The sequence below is a fragment of the Penicillium paradoxum genome (assembly GCF_028828445.1).
Source record: "Penicillium paradoxum strain IBT 22861 chromosome Unknown utg000005l_segment0_segment0, whole genome shotgun sequence".
Taxonomy (NCBI): Eukaryota; Fungi; Ascomycota; class Eurotiomycetes; order Eurotiales; family Aspergillaceae; genus Penicillium; species Penicillium paradoxum.
Window position 1 is genome coordinate 2,692,265 of NW_026643183.1, and position 13,071 is coordinate 2,705,335.

Sequence of the window (13,071 nt, forward strand, 5' to 3'; positions counted from 1 at the left end):
ATAATATTATTCTTTTTATAAAATTTAATAAATTAGCGTATTAAATATAACCTAAAACGGTTATATAAAATAAGTCTTTTCCTTTTAATTATTTAACTAATTATCTATTTATAGAAGAGTTAGATCTACTAATATACTAAAGTATTATTAATATATCTAATATTAATTATAGAAATATACTTATTACCTTTAATAGTATTAAACTAATATAGTAAAGCCTACTAAGTATTTAGAATTATAAGTAGTAGATAAGTAAAACTATTAGTAGAAACTACCTTTAAAATAGTAATAGATTTATAATTAGTAATAGATCTATTAAATAGCTTCTTTTTTAGATATTTAGTAATAATAAATTAATTATATCTAATACTAATTTAAAAGTTAGTTTTATTAAAATTATAGATATCTTATTAGTATATATTATATTTAGATATAATACGCTAATAATTATTAAACTATCTCTTAACTATAGTTTTATTAAATATAGTAGCTCGCTTAATATTAAGAGCTTACTATCGTTATATATAGTACTTAGAATTACGTTTAAGGAAGCGTTATAGCTAGTAATTACTAATTATTAGAGGTACTATAGTTTTATTATAATAGTCTTCTTCGAGAATTAAATTAGCTACTATAGTAATTTAATAGCGGTTTATTAAGGCTCCGACTATATTAAAGTAGTCGATATAGTCCTATAAAGCTTACTCCTATATAGGATTAAGCTTCTAACTATTAGGTTATCGTTAAAAAAGCGACTTTCCTCCTTTCTAGCGGTATCGTAGTCGGTTTATAAGAACCGCGAATTCTCGCGTAGTTTTCGCGATATTAGGTTTAGACTACTTAGAGAGAGACTCGAGAGCTTTAAGAAGCTAATCCTCTATCTCCTTATTATTTTTAGGCATTTTTAGTAGTATGATTTATAATCAAAGTAAGAGGGTAGGATATAGAAAGAATATACGGTTTAGGTGGGATATACGGTTTAGGTGGCGGACCCTCGCTTGCGAGGGTCCGTAATTTTAGTATAAAATTTTAGGGGCCGGTTACTATCCTCTATATAGCTTCTACTCTTTCTCTTTTAGAAGGTTAGTATTTCCTAGTTAAGGAATTTAAATTATACCCCCCTACCCGGGGGGGGGGCCCTCCGGGGGGTTCCGCGCTCCGCGCGGTTTTCTATATATTTAGATTATATAGCTTCTACCCTTTCTCTTTTAAAAGGTTAGTATTTCCTAGTTAAGGAATTTAAATTATACCCCCTACCCAGGGGGGTTCCGCGCTACGTATAGTACGACTTAGCCCGCTCTCCTTACTCTAAGTGGATCACGTGATCCGATATACCCTAGCCCGTTCTCCCTTACTCTTAGTAGATCACGTGATCCGATATACCCTAGCCCGCTCTTCCTCTTACTCTTAGTAGATCACGTAATCCGATACACCCTAGCCCGCTCTCCCTTATCTTAGTGGATCACGTGACCTTCAAACTTTAAAATACTATACTCTTTTCGGATTAGGCCTAATAGATATCACCTAACATTATTTACTATGGATTTAGGACCTATTAGAAGGGCCTAGTCACGTGATATATAAAGCCCATAATTTAATTACTTCGCTTCGCTCCGCAATTAAGGATAAGAGACTATTTAAGAAGAAAAGATACTTCTTAGTAAAATAGAAGGGTTAATCTACTAAATATAATTAGTAAATAGATCCTAATAGAAAATATAAAAAAAATAAAAAAAGCTACTAAGTCCTTTAGGAAACTTAAGAAAAAGAAGAAGAGAGCTTAAAGTATATAGCTATAAATTAATACTCTACTAATAATAAAAGGATAATAAATCTAGATTAAAACGACTCTATATTACTACTAAAATATCTTTAAGATATTATAGAAGAAATAGTTTTTTTAAAAAAAAGAATAGATAAAAATAGAATAATATTAGAAATTATACTAAATATAAAAGAAAACTATAGTATATCTAAAATAATAAGAAAAATAGTCTAAATACTAAAAGAAAGGGAAAAGCTTATATTAGTATCCTAACTATTTATAATAATTACTATTATTAGATCTTTAACGAACGAATACTTTATAGTATTCTATAAAGTATAACTAGAATCCTTATAACGAATAAAATAGCGTATAGAAATATTATATATCTTTTACTTAGTTAGCGTAGCTAAAAGACTAAGATAGGGTAGAAGGATTAAAATCTAAAAAGAGAGGAACTTTTTATAAGTATTAGTAATATCCTACTAATTCGTTAAGGAAATATACCTAAAAAAGAGAAAGTATTATTTACTATAGATATCTTTTTATAAAATAAGGGAAAATTATAAATAGCTTAGTAACTATAAATTAAGAGAGATACTATTTGCACACCCCTAAAATCCACCTTTTCGCTATTTGCATACCTGTTTAAACCTTTCTAGGTAAGGTGCCTCTTGGCAACTGATTTCCCTCTGATTTTGTATTTTACGCTGTATCCGCGTAGTACTCTCTGCGCCCTATATACGATATCGACGCCCCCTAGCCATATCATATTTCATACCATATCATGATATCGCTGTTATAAAAAATGAAGCTATTCCCAGTTGCTGATCCCGTATAAAAAGGGCTGATTTGATCGAGTTTTTAGGGCAGAAATGGGGGTTTTTAGTATAGAAATGAGGCTATTCCTAGTTACTGATCCTATATAAAAAGGGCTGATTTGATCGAGTTTTTAGGGTAGAAATAGGGGTTTTTAGTGTAGAAATAAGGCTATTCCTAGTTACTAATCCTATATAAAAAGGGCTGATTTGATCGAGTTTTTAGGGTAGAAATAGGGGTTTTTAGTATAGAAATAAGGCTATTCCTAGTTGCTAATCCTATATAAAAAGGGCTGATTTAATCGAGTTTTTAGGGTAGAAATAGGGATATATAGAGTTTTTATAGGGTGGTTATATAACTCTAAAATAGGTATTAATTTTCAAAAATAGTACTAATCGACGATTTAGCCGCTAGTTTGATACGGAGTTTTATACTAAAAATATTATATTTTTACTATATAGTATAGAAATAAAATACTATTTAATATAATACGTATAAGACTAAGATCTAATTACCCCCTCCTAGATATTACCTAGCTAATAGCGATCTTATTATCTAATAACTCTATAGTCTCCCCTTATATAGTCTAATCCTCGTGCCTCTATATTAGCTACCTCGCCTTTCCTAACCGCCGGATTATCGTAGTTTCCTTAGTGCGTATAGACTTAAATCGTAACGGCTCTCGGCGAGTTAACCGCTTAAAGGCTTAAGATACCTAGGATAATAGAAGCTAGGGCTAGGAGCTCGTAGATAGTCGACTATAGGGGTATATAATATAGGGGTTTTATACTATCCGCTCTAAGGAGTACGTATATACCCTCTAGGTCTCGGTTAGTAAAGCCTCTACTAGTTAAATCTACTACTAAGGGTAGAAATTAGCCTAAGAGAGACTCTTACTACTCTCTTAGACTTAGTTAATATAGTAAATATATAGTATTCTTCTTATTAATATTAACTACTAAAAGTATATTAATAGAATAGGCTTTTTATTAGTACTATATAGTAGATAGTAATTAAAAATATACTATATCTTTATAATAACGTCTTTTAAGACTACTATTTTAATAAGTATAAAGAGAAAGAGGCTACTAATAAGCTTTTAATCTTACTACTTAGTAAGTTCCTAGGAGATCTCTATAGCCTATTACTTAATTATAGATTTAAACGTTTTAATAAGAGCTAATAGATCTTTAGTTAAGGTATTAAGGTCGATCTTTAGATAGCGATATATAGACTTAATATAAGATATAGAGGTCTAATTAAAGTATAGGAAATACTTAGTATAGTACTATAGGAAGGCCCTACTATACCTTTAAATCTACTTAGTATCTATATACTATAATAGTTCGGGAAAGTAGGTATATTTATTCTAGAACCGGAGCTACTAACCCTCTATTTTAGTTTCACTATTAGTATCCTAGATATAGATAATACTATACTAGTTATCCTTTATCTCTATCTACTATATATTAATCTTAATACGTACTATATCGTTAGTAAGATAGGTTTCGGAAGGCTAATAGAGGATATAACGATAAATATAAGGCCTAGTATAACTCTTTATATTATAGGTAATATACTAAATATAAAGTATAGTATTTATATTTAGGAAAGCCTATTAATTATTAGCCTTTTTTCTAGGAAATAGGGTATATAGGAACTATATATAGTTAATTATATTTTATAAAGCTTATTCTTTATCTATAAAGATAGTCTATAGACTAATAAGTTTAGTATTAGTAAGCTTAGTATTAGTAAGCTTAGTACTAGTAAGCTTAGTACTAATAAGCTAGGTACTAATAAGCTAGATACTAATAAGCTTAGTAGTACTTACTATACTACCTTAAGAGCGACTAATCTAATTAATAGTAGTTAGATCCTATAAGACCGATAGTCTATTAATATTAGTATAAATTAGTCTTAGGAGCTTAGTACTAGTTTAAAAGGATAAATAAATATCCTTTAGCTAACTAAATACTAAGCGGTATAAAACCTCTTTTCTACTACTAAGGAATACCTATATAGCGTAAAAAGTCCTACTAATAGCGGATATACCGATAATATTTAGAAGGGGTATCTTCTACTTATTAGTCTTATATATATAGTCTATCTATAGGATATATAGATAGATATATAGAAAGGTAACGCTAGTTTCGTAGATAATAAAAAGGGTACTTAGCGAGTTATTAACTATATATATTTAGTAGCGGATATACTAATTTCTATTATAGAGGAGATCCTTAAGGAGAGCTTAGATAGGCGTACGACCTTTAAGATATCGTAGCTATATTCCTACTCGTAGGTTCTTAAAATCCCTACTCCGTATATATAATATAGTATTACTATCCTCCGCTATTTAATATAAAGCGCTAACGATATACTAAGTTAGTACCCCTTACTAGACTTAGTTAATAATAAAAGGGAGTATCCGTTAGATTTCTATACGTTAGTATATCCTTAGTGTAGATAGATTAGTAGGGGGATATTAATACTAAAAGTCCTTAATTATAAGCTCCTATAAACCTCTGAGAAGTAGTCGACGGCGGAGAGTACTATAGAATATATACCTAAGTACTTTAGTATATCGCTTCCGTTACTAATTAGTAGGGGTAAGATTATCTCTATATTTACGACTAATACTATAGTAGAAATACACTACTTTTATATTAGATCTTAACCTTATAACTTCGAATCTATTTAGTTTAGCCCACTTATTAAGTGTACTTATTCCTTAGAGAGGGCACTCGAAAGACTAGAAAGGGGGTATAGTTTAGTAGCGAGGGTACGAAAATATATCGGTATACTCTATACTAGTAATAGTATATAAAGATATAAAGATATAAAGATATAAGGATATCGAGATAAGATACGGAGTATAGAGCACGAAGTAGGGCTAAATCGTCGATTAGTACTATTTTTAAAAATTAATACCTATTTTAGAGTTATATAACCACCCTATAAAAACTCTATATATCCCTATTTCTACCCTAAAAACTCGATTAAATCAGCCCTTTTTGTACGGGATTAGTAACTAGGAATAGCCTTATTTCTACCCTAAAAACTCTATTAAATCAGCCCTTTTTGTACGGGATTAGTAACTAGGAATAGCCTCATTTCTACACTAAAAACCCCTATTTCTACCCTAAAAACTCGATCAAATCAGCCCTTTTTGTACGGGATTAGTAACTAGGAATAGCCTCATTTCTACACTAAAAACCCCTATTTCTGCCCTGAAAACTCGATCAAATCAGCCCTTTTTGTACGGGATCAGTAACTAGGAATAGCCTCATTTCTACACTAAAAACCCCTATTTCTACCTTGAAAACTCGATTAAATCAGCCCTTTTTATACGGGATCAGTAACTAGGAATAGCCTTATCTCTATACTAAAAACCCCTATTTCTACCCTAAAAACTCGATCAAATCAGCCCTTTTTGTACGGGATCAGTAACTGGGAATAGCTTCATTTTTTATAATAGCGATATCATGATATAGTATGAAATATGATGTGGCTAGGGGGCGTCGATATCGTATATGGGGCGCAGAGAGTACTACGCGGATACAGCGTAAAATACAAAATCAGAGGGAAATCAGTTGCTAAGAGGTACCTTACCTAGAAAGGTTTAAACAGGTGTGCAAATAGCGAAAAGGTGGATTTTGGGGGTGTGCAAATAGTATCTCTCTAAATTAATACTAAAAAGTTAGAGATTAATTTACGAATCCTACTTTTTATAGTAGTATAGATAATAGGCCTATAGAAAAATTAGGATCTATTAATCCCTTTTTATTCTATATAACTAGAATAATTCTTTAGTTTTTTAAAAAATTAAAGTAATTATTTAATAATTAAGATTAGATTTATAATATTATTAATAATATTATTTAGAATCTATATAATTAGAGTCTAATACTAATAAGAAAGATAAATAAATCTATATTAAATTATATATATATTATTTCTCTATATAATACTAATAAAAGATAGATTTAATAGCTTTAGATTTATATTTAATCTTAAGAGAGTTATTAGTAATTTATTTCTTCTTAACTATATATAAATAGATAATATCGGATAGGATAATTTTATTTTAGGTATATAAAAGAACTAAAGTTTTTTAAGTATAATAAGTAGCCCTAATAGGGTCTTTATAAAAGGGAGTTAATAATAGATTAGTATTAGAAAGATTATAAATCTTAGACGTTACTTCAGAAGGAGCTAAAAGAGAAAAAAGTATAGATAAGTCTATAAGTAAATTACTAATAGAATTTATACTATAACTATAACTATAACTATAACTATAACTATAACTATAACTATAGCTATAATCTTATATTATAATAAAAAAAGATTTATATAAAAATAAGTAGAATATATAAAAGATAAGATAATAAGATATAAAGAGATTATTTATAAAATATATAAAGAACTAAATATAAATAATAAAAAAGTAGTAAAAAAAAAGAAAGATTAAAATTAGAAAATTCAAATAACTCCTCTTTTATTTTAAACTATTTTGATAGAGAGATAATCCTATACGACTACTTATGAGAAGGAGTGGACTGGAAAATCTTTTATTATGCGTAGAGAGAGAAAAGGAAGAAGAAGGAAAGCTAGCTAGACTAATATACTAGGAGATCACGTGTTCGTAACACCCCCCACGACTAGTGCTATAGTCGTAAACTATCTTTTCCTATCTGTCTCTCTCTATTTTGAAAAACTAGTATTCTTCTTAAATATATTTAGTTAGACCCCCTATTTTTAGTATGAAAATCAACGTTCAACGTTTAGTTAGTTTTGTAGATAGTTAATCCTAGCTGCGTAACGAACCTTTTAAATATGATCTTCCTAAGGGGTTTGGTTAGTCTATTAGTAGCTATCTTAGTAGTAGGAATCTTAATAAAGTTTATAGTTCCTATAGTAACCTCTTTACGAAGTCGATAGTATCTGATAGTAATATATTTCGTAGCGGTATAAAATTTAGGGTTAGAAGCTAGCGTAATAGCACTATTATTATCCGTATAAATAGGAATAGGCTTCTAAAAAAGTCCCGAAATGCTAATTTCCGTTAATAACTAAATTAGCTAGATAGCTTCCTACGTAGTAAGAGCCTCTATAATATATTTAGACTTAGTAGTAGACAATGCTATATAAGCTTACTTTTTAGAAGTCTATAAGATAGCTCCACCCGCTATTTTAAATATAAAACTAGACGTTAAGAGACCCTTTTCGCTATATAGACCTACCTAGTCCGTATTATAGAAACCGAAAAGAAGGTAGTCTCTAATTCTAGTATAATAATTAATAGAGTTATATTTCTTAAACGGATAAAAGCAAATTATAAGATACTTAGTACTAATAAGATAGCGAAAAACTCGTTTTAACGCCTTAAAATAGCTAATACCTAGGTTTTTAGTATATTTCGTAAGCCTAATAATAACGAAAGTAATATTTAGTCTCGTAGAGACTATTAGCTAGATTAGGGTCCTAATTTTTGTCTAAAACTCCTTAATTTTAATTTTTAACGTAATACCGTTAAAAATAATAAAGGGTATTTTTTTATCTATTAGGGTAGCGACTAGTTTATAATTTTTAAGACTAAAGCGGGTAAGAATCTTATTAATATAGTTACTCTAAGAGAGATAGATAGAACTATTATTATAGTATATATTAATTATAAGATATCTTTTAAGGACTCCTTTATCGGAAGTGTTAAAATATTTCGAAATAGTAACTTTAAAGTCCTTAATCTCTTAATCTAACGGGGATATAACTAATAGATTGTCGACGTAAATTATAACGTATAAGGGGGCCTTTCTATATTAAGAACTGCTATATTGAGAACTACTATACCTAATAAAGATAGAATAATCTAACTAAGTACGAGTGAAACCTATAGATATAAGTACGTTATAGAGTAATTTGTACTATTCTTTAGGAGACTACTTTAGTCTATAAATTATTTTTATTAGGAGACTAATATTATCCGGATACTATTCTTTTAGTCCTTTAGGTAGCTCTATCTCGATAGGCTCCTTTAGTTTAGTATAAAGGAAGGTAGTTATAATATTAATATAGTGTATTTTCTAACCCTTAGAGGTAGTAATTATAGTAAAAATCTTAAAAGATATAGGTTTCGTAATAATAGTATAGATCTTATAGAAGTTAAGATCCTTAATTTATCGAAAACTATAGGTAACTAGCCGAGCTTTATAGGTTCTATTATATTTAATCTTAAATACCTATCGTAATATTAGGGGTCGTCGACCTTTTTTCGATAATCGAGGAATACGCCGCTAAGTGCTATTTTTAAGTTATCGAGCTAGTTCTTTATATATTACTACTAACTATTTATCTTTTTTAATATAAGATATAGCTTCCTTCTAGCTATTTAGTTTAAAACCTACGTCCTTAGACGTTAGCTTAGATAGAGTATATTATTCTTTAGTTATCGCCGTAGTGAAAAGATTAATTAAGATATTAAGAGAATCTACTAGAAATTATAGGATATTTATATTAAAAAATAATTAACTAGCTAAGCTTTTAATATATACCTAACTAGGTTTCCTAAGTCTAGTTAAACGTCGTACCCTATCTTAATTAGACTTAGTCTATCGAGATCTAGTCGGGATAACGAAATCTGGATTATCTATACGCTCTAGAAGAGTACCTAAATACGAGAAATCTATAATAAACTACCGGGAAGTATTCTAAGGCTCTATAGACTACCGGGAAGTAGTCTATAGCTCTACGGGAGCCCTAACCCTACCTACGTTAAAGTAGGGACTATAAGAATCCTACTATTGTCTCTCTATACTACTACCTAGACTACCCGCTATTTTATTATTAAGAGGTAACTTAAAGGAATTAGGGTTCGGAAGGAGATCGTCGAGGAAGGTATTATAGGATTGAATATTCGGTTCTAAGATAAAAGGACTAATAGGATCTAGTAGGGGACTCGCCGGAATATTATCTTCTAGGTAGTCTTCTACTACCGGAGGGGGTGGTATAAACTTAGTGCGAATCTTAAAAGGATTATTAAATTATAGGATATTATACTTATCTTCTAGGGGAACCTTAGTATCTAGTAGATCTTCGTATTCGTTATAAATGAAGTCGATCGGAACGTGCCGCTCTTAAGACTAAGATCTAGAATAAGATTGACCCTAAGATAGTATTTATAGATTATAGTCTAGTATAGGTAGTGTCTCTAGAGTCGGATTTTTATTAAAAATAATATTCCGGGAACGCTTAATCTTCTTAGTGCGTATATTATATAGTATATAATTGTCTCCCTTATTATAAGTAATTAATCTCGCTTCCTATATATACGGATTTAGTTTTGTAGGGCGTTTTTCCTTTAGAATTAAGAACTAGTATTAATAGCTAAGTATACGTAAATTACTAAGATTAGGCTTCTTACTATAAAGGGCCTTATATAGGGATATACTAATCTTCGATATAAAGAGTCGGTTTATAGTGTAGTTAATTCCCCCTAGTAGATAACCCTAAAGGTATTTCGGAAGCTAGTATTTAGATATAATAGTAATAAAGGGTTTAATAAGGTATCGATTTTTAATCTCGGTAATACCGTTTAGCTACTTCGTATAAGGAGGAGTAGGGTCCTAAATAATACTATTTTACGAGAGATATATACCTAAAGGCCGATACTCCGAGGTATTATCACTATAAACCCTTTTAACTTAATAGCTAAATTAAGTTTAAAGATAATTTTTTAGCTAAATAAAGGTCTCGGTTACCTAAGACCGAGATTTAAGTAGAAAAAGCTAGTAAAAGCGCGTAGTATCGTTAGTAAAGGTAATAAAGTATTTTTCTCTACTATATAATATAATTAAGATTAGACCCTAGACGTCGATATATAAATATTCGCCTAGTTTAGACCTAATAGACCTTTTCTTTCTAAATAGGAGAGTATAACCCTTACTCTTAATATATAGAGTATAGGGAAAAGTAACGCCGGTACCTTTCTTTAACTTAATACTTTCGGCGTAGGTTTCTATTTTACGAACTCTATTTTCTCTAGTATAATAAGCACGTCGGTAAGCTAGGTCGATAGAGATCGTAGGAGACCTATTTTTAGTAGTAAAAATAGAGTTTAGGGATCTAGTTAGTATTTCTATATTATTAGAAAGTATAGTGTCGATCTTATTAATTCCTAGGTAATTAAGCTAGTAATATTCACCTTTATAGGTAGTAAAACTAATAGTAGAATTAGTAGCTCTAAAAGTTATAATACTATTTTTAACTAAGGTACTAATATCCTCCTTATCTAGTGTAGATATAGAGATTAGGCTAGCCTTAAGATCTAGGGTAAGCTAGACCTTATATAGGATAAAAGGTCTAATATATTCGTCTAATATATTTAATATTCTTAAAATAATATCTCTATAGCCCTTAGTATAAAAAGTGTTACCTATAGCCGTAGATACTAGAACTATATAGGGTCTAAAATTAACGAAGATAGACCTATAAGGGGTTATATAGGTACTAGTACTAGAATTAATTATCTAGCGAGAGATATTATTATCTTCTATAGATAGACCTTTTTTTAATACCGTAAATATACTAAAAATAGTATTTATAAAGAGATTATTATATTTCGTAACTAAGTCTCTAGAAGAAGAAGCTCCTTATTAAGGGAAAATAGTATTAATAGTACGGTTTATTAAGATAATACGACCCTAACTATCTACCTAACCTATAACTTAGCCTAGCTAGGGGACTAGGACTTACTAAATAGTCTATTAGTGAAGAGAAACTATATTAGAAGATATACTATTTTTCTATAAAGGGTAATTCCTAGAATAGTGATTTCCTAGGACGTTATAATATTTATAAAAGATAATATTTTCCTCCCGCTTAAAAGGCTTCTTTTTCTTCTTATTTTTATCCTTACCCTTAGGTTTAGACTTATCTTTAGAAGAGGAAGTAGAAGAGATAGTATTTCTACCCTTTTTGTCGTTTCTATTAGACTTCTTATCCTTATTAGAAGTATCCTTAGTAGATATAGTATTCGTAGATAGGGTTAATTAGAAAACGTTAAAGGAACGATTATTAGTCTCTACCTCGATAAACTCGATATATACCCTTTCTATAAAAGTCTTATCTTTTTCGTCGACTCGTAGGTTCTATAAAAAGGAAAGATAACGAGGATTCTTAGTAATAGCCTTTTTAAATTAATATAGCTTAATTATTTAAGAGGGCTCTTCGTCTATAGAAACAAAGTTACGAAAGGCCTCTTAAAACCTCCTTATAAAGTCTAAGGGAGATCTATTCTTATACCGTAGGTTAACCTACTTTAAATAGTAGGTATAGGCTTATTAATAAGACTTTATTATATATATCTTCCGAAGCTTACTAAAGGCTTTACGTATATCCGCAATTTAAGTAATAACTAATAACGGCTCGGGTGCGAGAGTTTTTCGGATATAAATAAGGGTTCGGGTATTATAAGATTGCTAGTTATTAAGCTTATTTTTATACTTTTTCCGAAGTGTCTTATTAACTTCCTTAATCTCCTTTATTCTTTCTCGGATATCCGTAGTAGTGATCGTAATATTATCGTTACGTTATCCCTATACCTCCTATATTTCCGCGAGTAAAGCCTATTCTATAGCCTATCGAGAGACTTTAAAGTACTTAGGTTTATTTAGAGAGGGGATACTATAAGAGATTATCCTAGTATAGTATCTATTATTAGTAAGAAGGGCTAGATATATAGCTATTTTCCAATCTCTATAGTTAGACTATCCTTTTAGTTTTAGTACTAAGTCTATATAGTTAATTTTATATCGACTAACGACAAAATCCCTAATATTAAAGGACTCCGATATATTAGTAGTCTATATAGGGTTCGGTAGTTAATAGAAGAGTCGAATAGCTAATAAAGTTATACGGCGGTTAATAGAAGTCGAACGGCTAATGAGGTACGGCGGTTAATAGAAGTCGAACGGCTAATAAGGTGCGGCGGTCAATAGAGAAGTCGAACGGCTAGTTAGATGATAGTATCTAGTTTTCTACCTAGGTATTCGGATACTAGAGAGAAATTGGGATGACTATATAGGGTATATTGGGTGGGTAGGTGGGGTAGGGTGTTTTAGGTGGGTGGGTAGGGTAGGGTGTTATTGGGGTGACTAGTGAAAAGTCTGCAAAAATACCCTATAGTGGGTCGGTGCGACGCAGCACTAGGGTCTCGTCGGAGGAATCAGAAGATGCGAAGCTTACAGTTATGTAGAGGCTCCGACAGCAAAGGACTTATAACCTGATAGAGAGATAATCCTGTACGACTACTCATGAGAAGGAGTGGACTGGAAAATCTTTTATTGTGCGTAGAGAGAGAAAAGGAAGAAGAAGGAAAGCTAGCTAGACTAATGTACTAGGAGATCACGTGTTCGCAACATATTTTTATTATAAAAAAGGAACTCTATATAATTGCGGAGCGAAGCGAAGCAATTAAATCATAGGCTTCG